Source organism: Channa argus, chromosome 19, assembly GCF_033026475.1.
Source record: "Channa argus isolate prfri chromosome 19, Channa argus male v1.0, whole genome shotgun sequence".
Lineage (NCBI taxonomy): Eukaryota > Metazoa > Chordata > Actinopteri > Anabantiformes > Channidae > Channa > Channa argus.
In genome coordinates, this window is record NC_090215.1 from 21355958 (window position 1) to 21369769 (window position 13812).

Genomic DNA, 13812 nt, shown 5'->3' on the forward strand with positions numbered 1-13812 from the left:
GTGACTTGTTATTGGATCATTAACAACTGCAGTGTGTGTTGTAGTTGTGTCCGTGTGACAGCTGTTAACTCTGACAGTCTTAGAGCAGACACACACTTTGTACTGACGGTGGACAGTGAATCGACTGATGAACAACAACAATAATGTTGGTGTGAAATGAAGCTGAGTCTTGGTCGCTGCCATTTGAACTTGTCGCTCTGTTCACTTTGTTTCTGACGTCTTTCACTATAAATAGCAGTGTGAGAAATAAACTAGTCCAAAATTAAAACTGTTACTGTAATTTCACGTATCTGTACTTAAGTAGATTTCATTATGGCTACTGTGACTTTTACTCCACTACATCTCTGAGCAAATATCTGTAATTTTCACTCCACTACAGTTCTAATCAAAGTTGCGTTACACGTTACAACCACTTTATTTTACCCATTTCAAAATTAACCTCTTTGCCCACTGGCACCGAATTTAATTTTCAGGATCGTTAACTTCACTTCCTCTTTTGGTCCCTTCACCGTTACTCCGCTTCACTAATCACCGGTCATCAGTTTCACCTGCTCTCACACTTTTGTTTATATACCTCCTCTGTTCCTTCACCAAGCTGCCAGATGGTCTGCATTCTCAACTAGATTTTCCAGCCTTCACTGAAATAATTTCTCTGCGGTTCAGACCACGCTGCATTTATTGACTCTCTGAATGACTCAGGATTATGAGTACTGTTATCTGTACATGAGGAATCAAGATAACCTAACAAGGAGATCATTGTGCTCACACCAGTTAACAAAAGTGTCCACCACTGATCGATGCTCTGTGATATCTCCACCCCGGATACATCCAACAACCGCGGAATCATCAAAAAACTTCTCAGGTGGCAGGACTCCAGAAGTTGAAGTTGTACCTCAAGACAGAGACATACAGGGTGAAGAGAGAGAGAGAGAGAGAGAGAGAGAGAGATAGAACTGTCCCTTGGGAAGCACCTGTGGTGCAAGTCACAGCATCGAACACATAGTTCTGCAGACGGACGTCTGGGGTCAGTCAGTGAGTGTCAATGAGCATGCTCTTTTATTTTTCACCCTCAGCAGGACAGGCTGGATTGTGTTAAAAGCACTGGTGAAGTCAAAGAACATAATCCCCCCTTAGCTGAGGCTGAAAAGCTAACTGGAGGGGGTCCAGAGATGGTTTCACCAGAGGCCAGAGAAAGTGCAGTATCAATCTCTCCAACACTTTTATACTTTCATGATGTGGAATTTTAAAGCGACAGGTCTCTACTCACTGGGGACGGGCCACTTTCAGTACTGGCACCAGGCATGTGTTTCTATACCACAGGCACCTTCTCTAGCTACAGGCTCAGTTTGAAATGGGCTTAAAGATGCCACATAGTTTTCAGTACCCTGGGGCTGACTCCATCAGGACCTGCAGCCTTTGTGGGGTGAAGGCTGCACAGCTCTCTCTTCACCTGCTCTGCTGAGATGGTCATTGCTGCTAAGACAGGAGTGGTGTTCGAGTCCTGCAGGGGTGAGCCATAAGCACCTGTGGTGAAACTCCTGGGGGGTGGATACGAGGCAGAACATCAAATCTATTGAAAAGGGTGATCATCATTCAATCATTAGCTCGATCCACCTTCCCCTCTGTCCTCTGGCTGCTGGTCTTATATCCAGTGATGGTTTTCATGCCACTCCAGACTTATCTGGAGTCCTTCTGTTCAAGCTTCCTCCTGTAAGCCTCCTTCCCCTCTCTGAACTTTACTGACCGCCATCTTTTGACCTCCCTCACTGCTTCCCTGTCACCTGACCTGAATGCTGCCTTCTTGTGTCTTAAAGCTCTACTGAACAAGAAGAAGAGGGTTTTCATTTCCTGGGATAGAGAGTAGATGAGTTCAACATTATCTCAATTACAAGATCAGGCAGGCCAAGGACATTTACAAGAAGAAGCTGGAGGACTGGTTGGAACAGGACAACAAACGGGATATGTGGAGAGGCCTGAAGACCATCTCTGGTCATGGACAGAGCGAAGACAGCTGAAGGAGACTAGCACTTGGCCAATGAATTAAATCTCTTTTTCTACACACATCTCCAATCCAGCAGACTCCACCAACATCCACTGTGGATAGATTTCCACGCTTATCTAACTGGTGTTGAATTATCTGGTGATATCAGCGTGTGATGCAGTGATAGAGATGGCAGTGGGAAATATAGGCGACTATGGTGAAGCCTGTTCAAAACTCTGCAGACATCAACAATCATTCTTGCTATTAAATTTTTCTCGTATATCATGTTTACCTGGTTTCAAGCCAATTTACCAACTCTCCATCTAAATGAAAGAAACTGTTTTGTTTTGTATAGTGTTGGCACAGCATTTGAACCCAGAGTGAAGTCCATCTAAAATATTTGTTGATCTGCTGGAAAACGGACTTTAACATAACCCACGAGCTATTTTAGATACTGCTTTAGCTCACACAGGCTGAGAATGTATTATATTTTAATGATGAGCATGTGTAAAGTTTTTAACGCTCTCCCCAAACCTTTTTTATGGGGTGGGGAGTGAAAGTCTTGACAGGGGGAGTCGCTCCTCCCCCCAAACCACCACCTGATCTCTGTTTTCCGGGTGCACTTTACCGCAATAGAGCCTGTTGTTACACGCACTCCATTAGTGGTTCAGACAGCATTTTGAATCGACTGAGCAGAAAGAAACAGAAACTTGAGACAGGGTGAGTGTTAATATATTATTATTATTATTAAAGTCCAAATCTCTGGAGTCTAAATGAAAATTTGAATCTATTTATTTCTGGCTGTGTCTAATTTTGTGTGTGCATGTACCTGTTTTACTTCCTGTATTCTCAGTGCTGCATGTTGAACTCTAGTAAAGTGCAAGTACTGCAAAATTATACTTTAGAATACTTGGGTTCATGTACTTAGTTATTTGCTACCTCTGCTAGTCAGACTGAAGTTCAGCAGATGAGACATGTTGAATGACGTCTTTGGAAACAGATGTTTCACTTTGAACTTGTTGAGTTTGATGAGGAAAAGTCCATTTTTAGTGTTCAAACTCCATATGTGTGATCTTTGTGTGAGGAAATGTGTGATGCGTCAGAGATATTTGGGTGTGTCCGTGTGTGGCAGATATATCATGTGAAAAGCTTATATCTATAAACACCAGGCATCAAACACACCTGATTTCCAGGAAATGGAGAGGAGGAGGAGCTACACTCAGTATATGCCCCAGGTACATTCGAAGATGGAGGAAACTGAAGATTAGGGATAAAACAATGCGCGTCTTGTCAATGTTGTTCGATATACGAGTTAACAATACAATATATTCACAATACATGATTTAAAAGAAAATAAACTCCTTATGTTAAAAAAATCTAATTTGTTCAGGTTTGTATTTTAAATACATAGAACGTGTTACTTTATATTTAGACTGGTCCAGTCCAGCTCCTGTTCCACTGCAGCCAGCAATTGATCCATGACTGTTTCAGCCGAAGTCTTGTAGTGAATCTAATAAGTTGACTATTGAGCATAAATGTGGCAAAATACAATTTAGATGACTACAATTTTAACATCTGTCCAGTCAGCCTCATTATACAAGTCTAAAAAAGGGAAGCAGAAAACTGTAAAGTTCAAAAACGATGAATGTAAAAGAAATATCTTATAGGATTTATAATAAAAGTTTGATCTTGTTTATGATAAAGCTAAATTAGCCAAAGCTAATTTGTCATCAATTAAACAACTGCGGTATTTTCTTGTCATAATTTGTACAAAATGAGACCCAGAAAACTTTGACAAACACAGTTTTTTATGTGGACTTCTGGACACATCTCTCTCACGATGGCTGTTTGAGAAGAACACTTTTTGAAAGATGACAAATATGTCTTAATTGGTGTCTTGTGACACCAACTTACCAACACCAACAAGAGCAGTCGACTGGAAAGAGAATTTTCAAAGCAGAATTAAGATAAATTTGTATCAGCACTACAGTACTTGGATTTGACTATTGAAGAACGCAGAACGCAGGTTGAGAATTGGTCCTTGTGAGGTGAGGTCACCTTTCCTGAGAGAACACGAGTGTACCTACGTTTTAATGTAGAATTTTAAGAAACTCTTTTATTCATTATTATTCATTGTAATTCATCAGCTGAGCTCAACATTCAAACTAATGGAGAAGTTGAAAATTTACCAAAAACTTCCTCAAACTAAAACTCTCAAACCCCAAAGTATAGAAGGTGAAAAAGATGATCTAGAGGGAAAAGATGAAATGGTCTATACATGTTTCAAAGTATAGGTATATAGGAAACTGATCAAAACAAGGAAGTTGAATAGAACATTTTGAACAGCTCTTCACACCAGTTTTCACGACATCATTAAAATTTATTAAATTACACACAGTGGCTGGATTAGTACATCTGTACTGCACCACATTCATCTGACAGCTGCAGTTTGCAGACACTTTTCATTCTACAGAAAATCTCAAGCTTCAGAAATTTTACACGGGTCAAGATTCAACCACTGATTCCCTTTTTGTTGTTTCTTGCGAATTATTAGCAGTTTGGGTTTTACACTGTTCATGTCCACCCACACTTTCAACATGTCACCGTACTACAGCAGTACATAGAACTGAAATAAGCATTCATCTCTTACTGTTACCCTGGCTGAGGTTGAACAGAACAGGTTTCTACTCGCCAGAGAGGTGAAGGAATTCATTCAGCTATTCACTACTTTCATCCCAATGTTCCCCCTGGCACCTCTTCACTAGGACCTGCATAAACCTGAAACTATAGATACAAATAAAGTCACAGTAGTTACCGGTAGCTTCCTTCTCATAGTAACAGTTGTGGTTGCTGAAAAATATTTAAGATGCAACTATATTTTTACTGCTTAGGAGATACAATAATTCTAGACTAAACCGACTAGAGTCTTCATCTAGTGAACCTGACTTAGTCACACAATCTATTTCTTTTACATGAACAAACAGGCTTCAATGATTCACTTCCTCCATGTTTTTCAGTCACCGTACCGACTCAGCAACTGTATTTTACTAAAGGTAGTTCCCTTTTTCTCCAACTGTGTGTGTCTGCACAGCCTCCACGTTACTTCCTCATTACAGCATGACAGACACACAGTACAGCATCAGGTCAAAGACAAATGACACATCACATTTCTAATCAGTTTAACCGTTTTTCTTAAATTTCTTGATATTGGAAACATTTTGATTACTTCAAAAGTAATACCACATCTTCGTGGATATACTTCCTTAATGATGAACCTTATTTATACATCTTTCTTTATGATTTATGTCAAACTCAACTTCTATCTCCTCTTACTATCAGATCCAAGTGTAGCTCCTCAGCATCCTGGGTCTTGTGTCTTCTTTTGATGATGTCATTTCAGGTTTTAGAGACACACAGCTGATGCAGTCAATCCATTCTGGCTCTTTAGGTGTAGAATGGGCTTGTCATGGTTCTCCTCCTTCTTCCTTGATTGTCCTTTCCTCTGAACTGGTTTCCAGAATAGCTTCTCTCAGATGTACTTTTATTTAAAGACCTAAAAGGCTTTCTCAGGTTACCATCAATGCCCTTTTTTCTGGCCTCCTTGACAACTGTTATGTTCATGTCTTCATTATTAGTATTATAAATGTATGTGCACATTTTGTTTTCATGTATTCAGTAGCACAGAATTGTGTCTCCTAAATGTCAGGCAGTAATTATTGATCAGCACATTGTCATAATGTGTTTTTCCTTGCAGTTGCTGGTTTTGGACATGGATTATTCTGTAGGTGAATCTGGCCTCAGAGAGGTAAATAGTTACCATGCTTCTTATGGTGCAGCACACATGTTAGAAAATATTGATGTGACCTACACACACTGAAACAAAATGTGCAGCACTATTCCGCAGTACAATAGTAACATGGGGAGAGATGAGTGCAGGCAAATTCTGGAAATGATTGTCTGGTTCATGGAGTATTAAAGGTTTTAAATTTTCACACAATTAGAACTTTTTAATTAACTTGAGAACAACAACTGCTCTGCAGCATCTTCGTGAAACAAGGATCTCAACTCATTCAATGAATTAATGAGTCAGATTAGCAGCTCTTTAATTACAGTTAGACAGTTTTAATTGAACAAAGGTTCTCAGTGATGACAAACTTAATGATTTCATTGAGACCAAGAGCTTGTAGGTCTTATTAATAGTGGTTTTAATTTCTATTTACTTTCCAGTCTCATAGAAGTTTCATAAAATAAATATCATCAATAAATAAAGGTTATAGATTATTTTAGGTGTTTATTTATACAATATGATATCGTATGATTATATGCAGTGTAGAAAACATTCAACCCTGTTTCACCTTTTGTTTTATTACAACATTGAATTATGGTCAATTTAATTTATTTATGTTTTTTAGCAACAATTAACAAAAGACTAAACATATCTCTACACATTAATCTAAATAAATCAAAAATATAAAACCAAAAATCAGTAACTTCATGAAGATTCACCCCTAATACTAATCACTCCAAAAGTATTTAGTAAAGATGATTAAGATTACAAAGATTATTATTAGTTTTTTTTAATTGTAAATAAAAATAAATTGGGTTCATGAACTTCATATTGAAGAAATACTTTTTAACATAACACAGATTAAGAGGGGATCACAGATTTGTGTTCACAGGAAAGAAATGTAGAACTGGAATACTCACTCTAATGTACTCAGTGGAAGTTCACATTATTTGTGCTAGTATTCTTAAAAAGTACCAATCAGAAACATGATGGGTAATAATAATACAAGTACAATGACAAGACTAAGCATAAATTGCATGAAAATAACATGAATGACTTTTTGAAGCACCTTCATCCAAGACATTACGCCCAGAGGACAAAATTACGATTTTAGTTTTGCAACTGTGTATTTTAAAGAGCCAGAAAATGATGTGATATCACAACCCAGTCTCCTGAAAAAAATTCATAAGTAACTTCATAACTGCAAATGTGATTATATTTCTTTAGCGAATGTATTGAGTTTATCATACAAAGCACAGCCCAGATAAGTAAAGATCATTTAGCGTTTAGTGAACACTGTTTGATAAAATCGATACAGATTTCTTTACAATTTCTTTACAATTTAACTTTTTCTCTCAAGGTGAAAACAGTAAACATTATTTTAGACAAAATATAAGTGAATCAGTTTCTGTATGACTCAGAGACACAGACCCTGTGAAAGCTTTACACTGATCTCATGATAGACAAGAGCAGCATCTGTAACCATGGCAACGACAAAGATGGGGGACAGCTGTTGACTAAAAAGATTTATTATCTTATCAATTTATGTATGAAAACTAGATTAAAACAAAAATGTAATGAATGCTTATTAAAAATAAAATGTTGAGAAACTCAATCAAAGTGCAGTGGGGAGCAGAAGTTTGAGTCCAAATAGTTTTGAATGACAACAAAAAAAACTGGTTTTATTTTTTCATCGACATAATTTTTAATGCACATTCCACTAATACAAATGAATTGTAATTATTTTATCAAGGGGCATGTAAACTTGTGTCATGTTTAGGATTTAGGAAATTTGCAAACATCCCTAAACAGACTAAAAGAACAAGCTTTTTCTTGACCTATGATCTCTGAGTGTATAGTTGTATGACACAGTGCAAATCATGTTTGACAGAAATGTTAGAATATCATTTGCTGATCAGTCAGTTGTTTGAAGAATTTGTTCTTCATGTTCATCTTCAGGTTCAGCCTTCCACCAGCAGCACACATGATAAGGGTGAGAAGTCCACAGAATAATTCACGTAGTGACATCTGCTTTTAAAGAAACAACAAGTATTGAGGCAGAGTTTTAATCTTGGTAATGCTGGGTTCTGTTCTGTGTTTGAATCATATCTGTTTAGGAAGGAGAAGGTCACATCTTCAGGGGGAATCAAGTGAAGCTCACTCACCAGTGAAGAAACCACGGCGTGACACCACACAGGGAACAAATTCAGGTACTGTAATACCTTCCTCAAAAAGGCAGCATGTGTTAGGGTCAAATCTTAATGCAGTAACACCTTCCCTCAGCAGCAAGAGTCTGTGTTCTAACTAGACCAGAGAGTTAGTTTTACACACTCACAGTACCTTCAATACTCCTGAGACCTTATTATCACAGAACAGTTAAAGGTATTTGGAACCACAGTGAATAAAACATTGTGCATCATGTTTTTTAAATTCAGTGCCAGTTCTTTTCCTCCACCTTCAGTCATCAGTCCGTCAGTGGGCGACTGTGGTGCAGGAAGGTAGAGTGGTTGTCCACCAATCTCACAGTTGTTGGTTCAATCCCCAGCTCCTCTGGTCACGTGTCGAAGTGCCCTTGAGCAAGACACTGAACCCCAACTTAGTTGCTCCGGGTGAGTGTTGGCCAGCTGCATAGCAGCTCCCCCATCGGTGTATGAGTGTGTGTGATTGTGAGTGTGAATGGGTGAATAAGAAGCAGTGTAAAGTGCTTTGAGTGCCAATAGGTAGAAAAGCGTGGTAGAAAATCTTGTCTCATAGCATTTAAATAGTCTCATCACACACCAGTGCAGGAAAGTGCTACAAGACAAATACTGGTTGAATGAGCTCTGAACTTTTATTCTCACAGAACAAATCGTACTGAATGAAGTGAAGAAAATCATGGAACAACTCAATGGCAGTTTGAACAAGGAAGACGGTTTCCATGTTTTTCTGAAGTAAGTGAAAGCATCTTAAACTAAGACTAACATGAGACCCTGAATCTGCCCTGCAGGTGGTCGTCCTTATGACATTAAAATAAATAAGACTGTTACAGTTCAAGCAGAAACATGCATGGCCGTAAAGTATGTGGTAGAACAAATGAGTTCAGTTCTATCTGTACCATGACACAAGCTGAAATTTGACTGTTAACGTCAAATATGCAAACATTTTGGCCCAAGTCCATATTTTGTGTTTAGGCTGCAAAGAGTTTTCAGTCTTTCTGCTGAGTGTGTTTGCAAACCTGTAGCTGTAAAACATGGTTTGGATCCAGCCTGAACACAGTCATATTCAGCACATAGAACATGACAAAAAGGGGATTTTTGTAAATACTGTGTTGTCACTGTAAACTTGACCAGCTGTCAAGAAAATATGGTAAGTAAAACAATATGTCTTGATGTCACTCAATCCCAGAATTCATCAGTCAAATGGGAACTCAGACATGTTGGCAGAACTAATGACACTTAAATTAATGACACTGCTGTGACAAGTTCAACAAAAAGGAAGAGTGGATGATGTTTATAAAGGCTGCATTTCATGTATGAGGTGGTGCATTTCAAAATTAATTTCTTCAGTGTTTTGGGTTTATCTGTAACACTGTGGTCTAACTAGCTACAGCTGGTTCAGGGTGAGTGGTTCGATCCCTGGCCCGGGCTATATGTCGAAGTGTCCCTGGGCAAGACGAACAACGGCAGCACCTTCGGTGGCAGGAGCAAAGCTAAGGAAGGCGGCGTCACGTTGGCTACATTGAACCCTTCACTTTGGCTGCTTGGGGGTGGAACACGCGGCCTTGCTCTTACCGAGCAGGCTTCCTGCATGTTCTGTAGGCTTCTCCCTGAGGACAACCTACGCTCCCGGGCTGATTTTTTTTCTCTGAAGCTCTGGAGCAGTTCTGAATGATGTCCTTGACACTGAGCCTCCTTACTCCATGCTTACTGAGCAACATAGCAACATCATTAGGAGCCGGAGTGGGACGACTCCGCCTCTGCATCTCACGGCTCACCCTCGGGCTTCCCCCTGCTCTCCCCCAACTGCCTTGGTTCTCTGGAGCGTGGGCCCAGGAGGCTGGCTGTCCTCGGTGGACCTAAAGGACGCATGAGCATGAGAGTGCTGTTCGATCTCCTTTTCCTCGCTCCATCCTGGGAGCAAGCTCTATTACAAATGATGGATCAGGTGACTCATTCATCCTGTCTGGGATTCACAATAAATTGGCGAAAAAGCTCACCGCTCCCGGCTCACTCGATTATCTTCCTGGGCGTGGAGCTAGATGTGCCAATTATGCAGGCTTGCCTCTCCCAGGAGAGGAAAGAGATGCTTCTCGCCATGGACTCCCCGTTGCATTGTCACAGCTCACTCAGTCACGTGTCTGCTGGCCCACGGCTCCCTCGGCCTCCTACACATGAGATGGCTGCAGTGCTGGTTCTCTCGCCTGCAGATCGATCCTGTGCATCATCACATCCACCCATCAGCGGGTCCAGATCTGTCTTACTGGAGGGAACCTTGCGTCATCTTAGACAGCTTTCCCCTCGGCTGCCCCTCATCACACGTCTCGGTGTTCACAGACGCTTCGCTGACGGGCTGGGGCAGGGCATGCCTCTCTCAGTCAGTGGGGGCTCCCTGGCTGGAGGGCATGTCTCTCCACCTAAATGCGCTGGAGCTGTTCTGTGTGGAATGTTTTTCAGCACTTTGCTCTGGTGTTCTCGTATTTCCAGATCCTTGTTCATACGGACAATACTGCTCCAGTCAGAGGGCAATCAATATAGTCATAGAATCTGGGGTTACAATATGTACCCATCAATGGTATTTGTTTAAAAAGAAAATGCTGTTTCCTCTATTGTTCACAAACATTAGACCAGATTATTTTATTACAGTATCTGGACAGTAAGAAGTCTATGAGGATTCAGGAAATGGCACTGTAGCCTTTCCATGTTAAGAAAACCTTGTCATTTATCGATTTATTTTTTAAATTAACATTGTCTCTGTGATTCTAATTTGAAGTTAACTAACTTAGCTTAAGCTACACCTCAAAATCCATAACATTGTCTCTTCCAGCTGTTTTAATAATTACTCCAGGGGTGATGTCAGGGTCAGAAATGTTAAATCCTGTGACAGAATCAGTCACATGATGTCTGAAGCTCTAATATCATTCTTAAAAAATACTTTGCTTCACGTGTGGTTCCTCTGGATGTCAGTAATCAGGGGCCAGAGATTTTAGAAATACTAGAAAACCTAAAACGCGATCAAAATTTAGCACAGAAAAAAACTTACTAATTTAATGCACAATACATGTTAATATATGTGTATGAATAAAAGGGACCCAGGTTGAATGGTGAGGTTATAGGGAGCAAAGGTAAAGAAGGTGCAGGACTTTAAGTACCTAGGGTCAACGGTTCAGAGCTTAAGATATTGAGGTTCTCTTTGGGAGTGATGAGTATGGACAGGATCAGGAATGAGGACATCAGAGGGACAGCTCATGTTAGATGTGTTGGAGATAAAGTCAGAGAGGCCAGATTGAGGTGGTTTGGACATGTTCAGAGGAGAAACTGTGAATATATCGGTAGAAGAAGGAGAAGAAGAAGACTAATTTAATGCACAACACTTCCTAACTAATGTATCAATTTTCACGCAGTCTTCTTAATAGAAGCATAATTCTAATGTTTTGTCCACTCTATTTAAAATGAGTGTTGCAGCTTGTAAAGCTGATTTTAACAACTTCATGTGCTGATCATACAATATGTATGGCATAATTATTACTGCCAGAATTCTTTCTCAAACCAGAATTCTTATTGTTGTCCTGTATTATTATTAATCTGATAAGTAACTGGTAACTATCCTAATGTCTGGATATTATGAGGAACCTTCAACACTTTCTACTTGAATAACAGATTATGTTGTGCCCAGTCTTGGTTCCTGCAGTCTTTAATATCATCAATTTGTCACCTGTTACTGATATTGTCTCTGCTAGTTTCAAATCTGCTGTGCTTATACTTTTATTATGAACCCACCACTTGGTCCAGATGTGTTAAAGCCACTCATTCTTTTGGGCTGCTATCAGGATTACCACAATCAAGTATTAGAAGCCTCCAGGTGTTCTTGAACAATACACATATGATTCTTACACATTACATGAATACTTGCATCACTCCGTCTTCCTAGGTTTGGTCTGATTTTAAGGGGCTTTTCTTGAACTACAATATGTTACATGTCGTGGCACCGGCATTTGTGTCAGAGTTGGTAAATCCGTATGTTCTACCTAGATTCTTCTGCACTCAGTTTTAAGGACTATTTATTAAGCTTAGAAAAGATCCGTTGGTGGAAGAGCCTTGTAACATTAAACCCCCCTTTTGTGGAATAAAAAATGGTTTGTTAGGTCTTACTGATGTACAGCACTTTCAGACTCCTGTTGGTGAAAGGTGCTATAGAATAATTTTCATTATTAGTTGTAGTAGTGTTAATATTTTAAACTATATGGTTCTGAAAAAATTGGAGTAAAGGTACAATAGTTGCATAAAACGTAGTGAAGTCAGTGCAAATGTTTCAGGCCACCGTTAGATTTGTTGTTTTTAGCAATGTTATAAATGGTAAATAGTCGCTTATATAGCGCTTTTATCCAAAGCGCTTTACAATGTTGCTTTCCATTCACACATACACACACACCGATGGTGGTGGCTGCCATGCAAGGTGCTCACCTGACCCACCGGGAGCAACTTGGGGTTCAGTGTCTTGCCCAAGGACACTTCGACTTATACCCTGACCCTGTGGTCCATGGTCAACTGCCTTACCAACTGAGCTACAGCCGCCCATAATGCCATAATATGAGCATATGTATTTTATATATAGGTGTAATCTCTTGTAGGCAATATTGTGACTTTTCTGGAAATAGGGTTTGTATTTTTATTAACAATATTCAAAGTCATTTCTTTCAATATACAGTAAATAGGATAATAGTTCGCTCTGCAGGACATGTTGTCAGGGTTTTGGTTAAGAAGCCCTCCGGGGGCCGGGCGGGAGGCCGGCAGCAACGGCAGAGGCGAAGGCCCTCCGGGGCCGGGCAGAATGACCAGAAGGACTGTCGGCCGGCCCGGAACCTGGAACAGGAGCAGGTTCAGAGCCAGGCCGGACCACGGCCGACCCTTCGACAGGAGCAGGATCCAGAACGGGATCAGAGCCAGGAGGGACCAGGGCCAACCCGGCGCCAGGAACAGAGCCAGGCCGGACCAGGGCCAACCCGGCTCCAGGAACAGGGACAGAGCCCGGAACAGAGTCCAGGCTGGGCGAGGCGGCGAGCGACCCAGCGGCAGGTGCCGTAGCAGGACTAGCATCGAGCCCGGACGAGGCATCGAGTGACCTGGAGGCAGGTGCTGTAGCAGGATTGGCATCGGGGCCCGGCGGAGCACTGACCGGTCGAAAGGCAGGCGACCAAGTAGGATCAGAGTCGGGAGCTGGACCTGGGCACATAGAAACAGGACAAACAGAGACAGGAAAAACGGTCGCTGCCCTTGGCGCCGGGACAGGGAGAGAAACAGGAACCAGACGAGCGGTCGCCGCCCTCGGCGCCGCAACAGGAACCAGCCGAGCGGTCGCCGACTTCGGCGCCGCGACAGGAACCAGTCGAGCCAGAGGCGGTGTCAACTCTCCCGGGGGGTTGGACCAATGTGGTGGCGTCGACTCGCCCGGAACAGGAGCTGAGGTGGCAACGTCGACTCTCCCGGAGGTTTGGACCGAGGTGGCGGCGTCGACTCTCTCGGGGGGTTGGACCGAGGTGGCGGCGTCGACTCTCCCGGGGGGTTGGACCGAGGTGGCGGCGTCGACTCTCCCGGGGGGTTGGACCGAGGTGGCGGCGTCGACTCTCCCGGGGGGTTGGACCGAGGTGGCGGCGTCGACTCTCCCGGGGGGTTGGACCGAGGTGGCGGCGTCGACGCGCCCCAGAACAGGAGAAGGTGGAGTGATGGCTGACCCAGACCTCTGGACTGGATGGGAGCAAACAGGGACAGGAGCTGAGACAGTGACAGGAGCAGGAACAGCAGAATCAGGTTCAGGGGCAGGAGCTGGGACCGTGAGGGGAGCAGGAACA

General features: G+C 41.8%; 1 pseudogene; it reads left to right on the forward strand.

Moving 5' to 3' along the window:
• The first annotated feature begins 2573 nt into the window (after nucleotides 1-2573).
• LOC137104407 (nuclear GTPase SLIP-GC-like) overlaps nucleotides 2574-13812 on the forward strand; it is a 31645-nt pseudogene continuing 20406 nt past the window's right edge.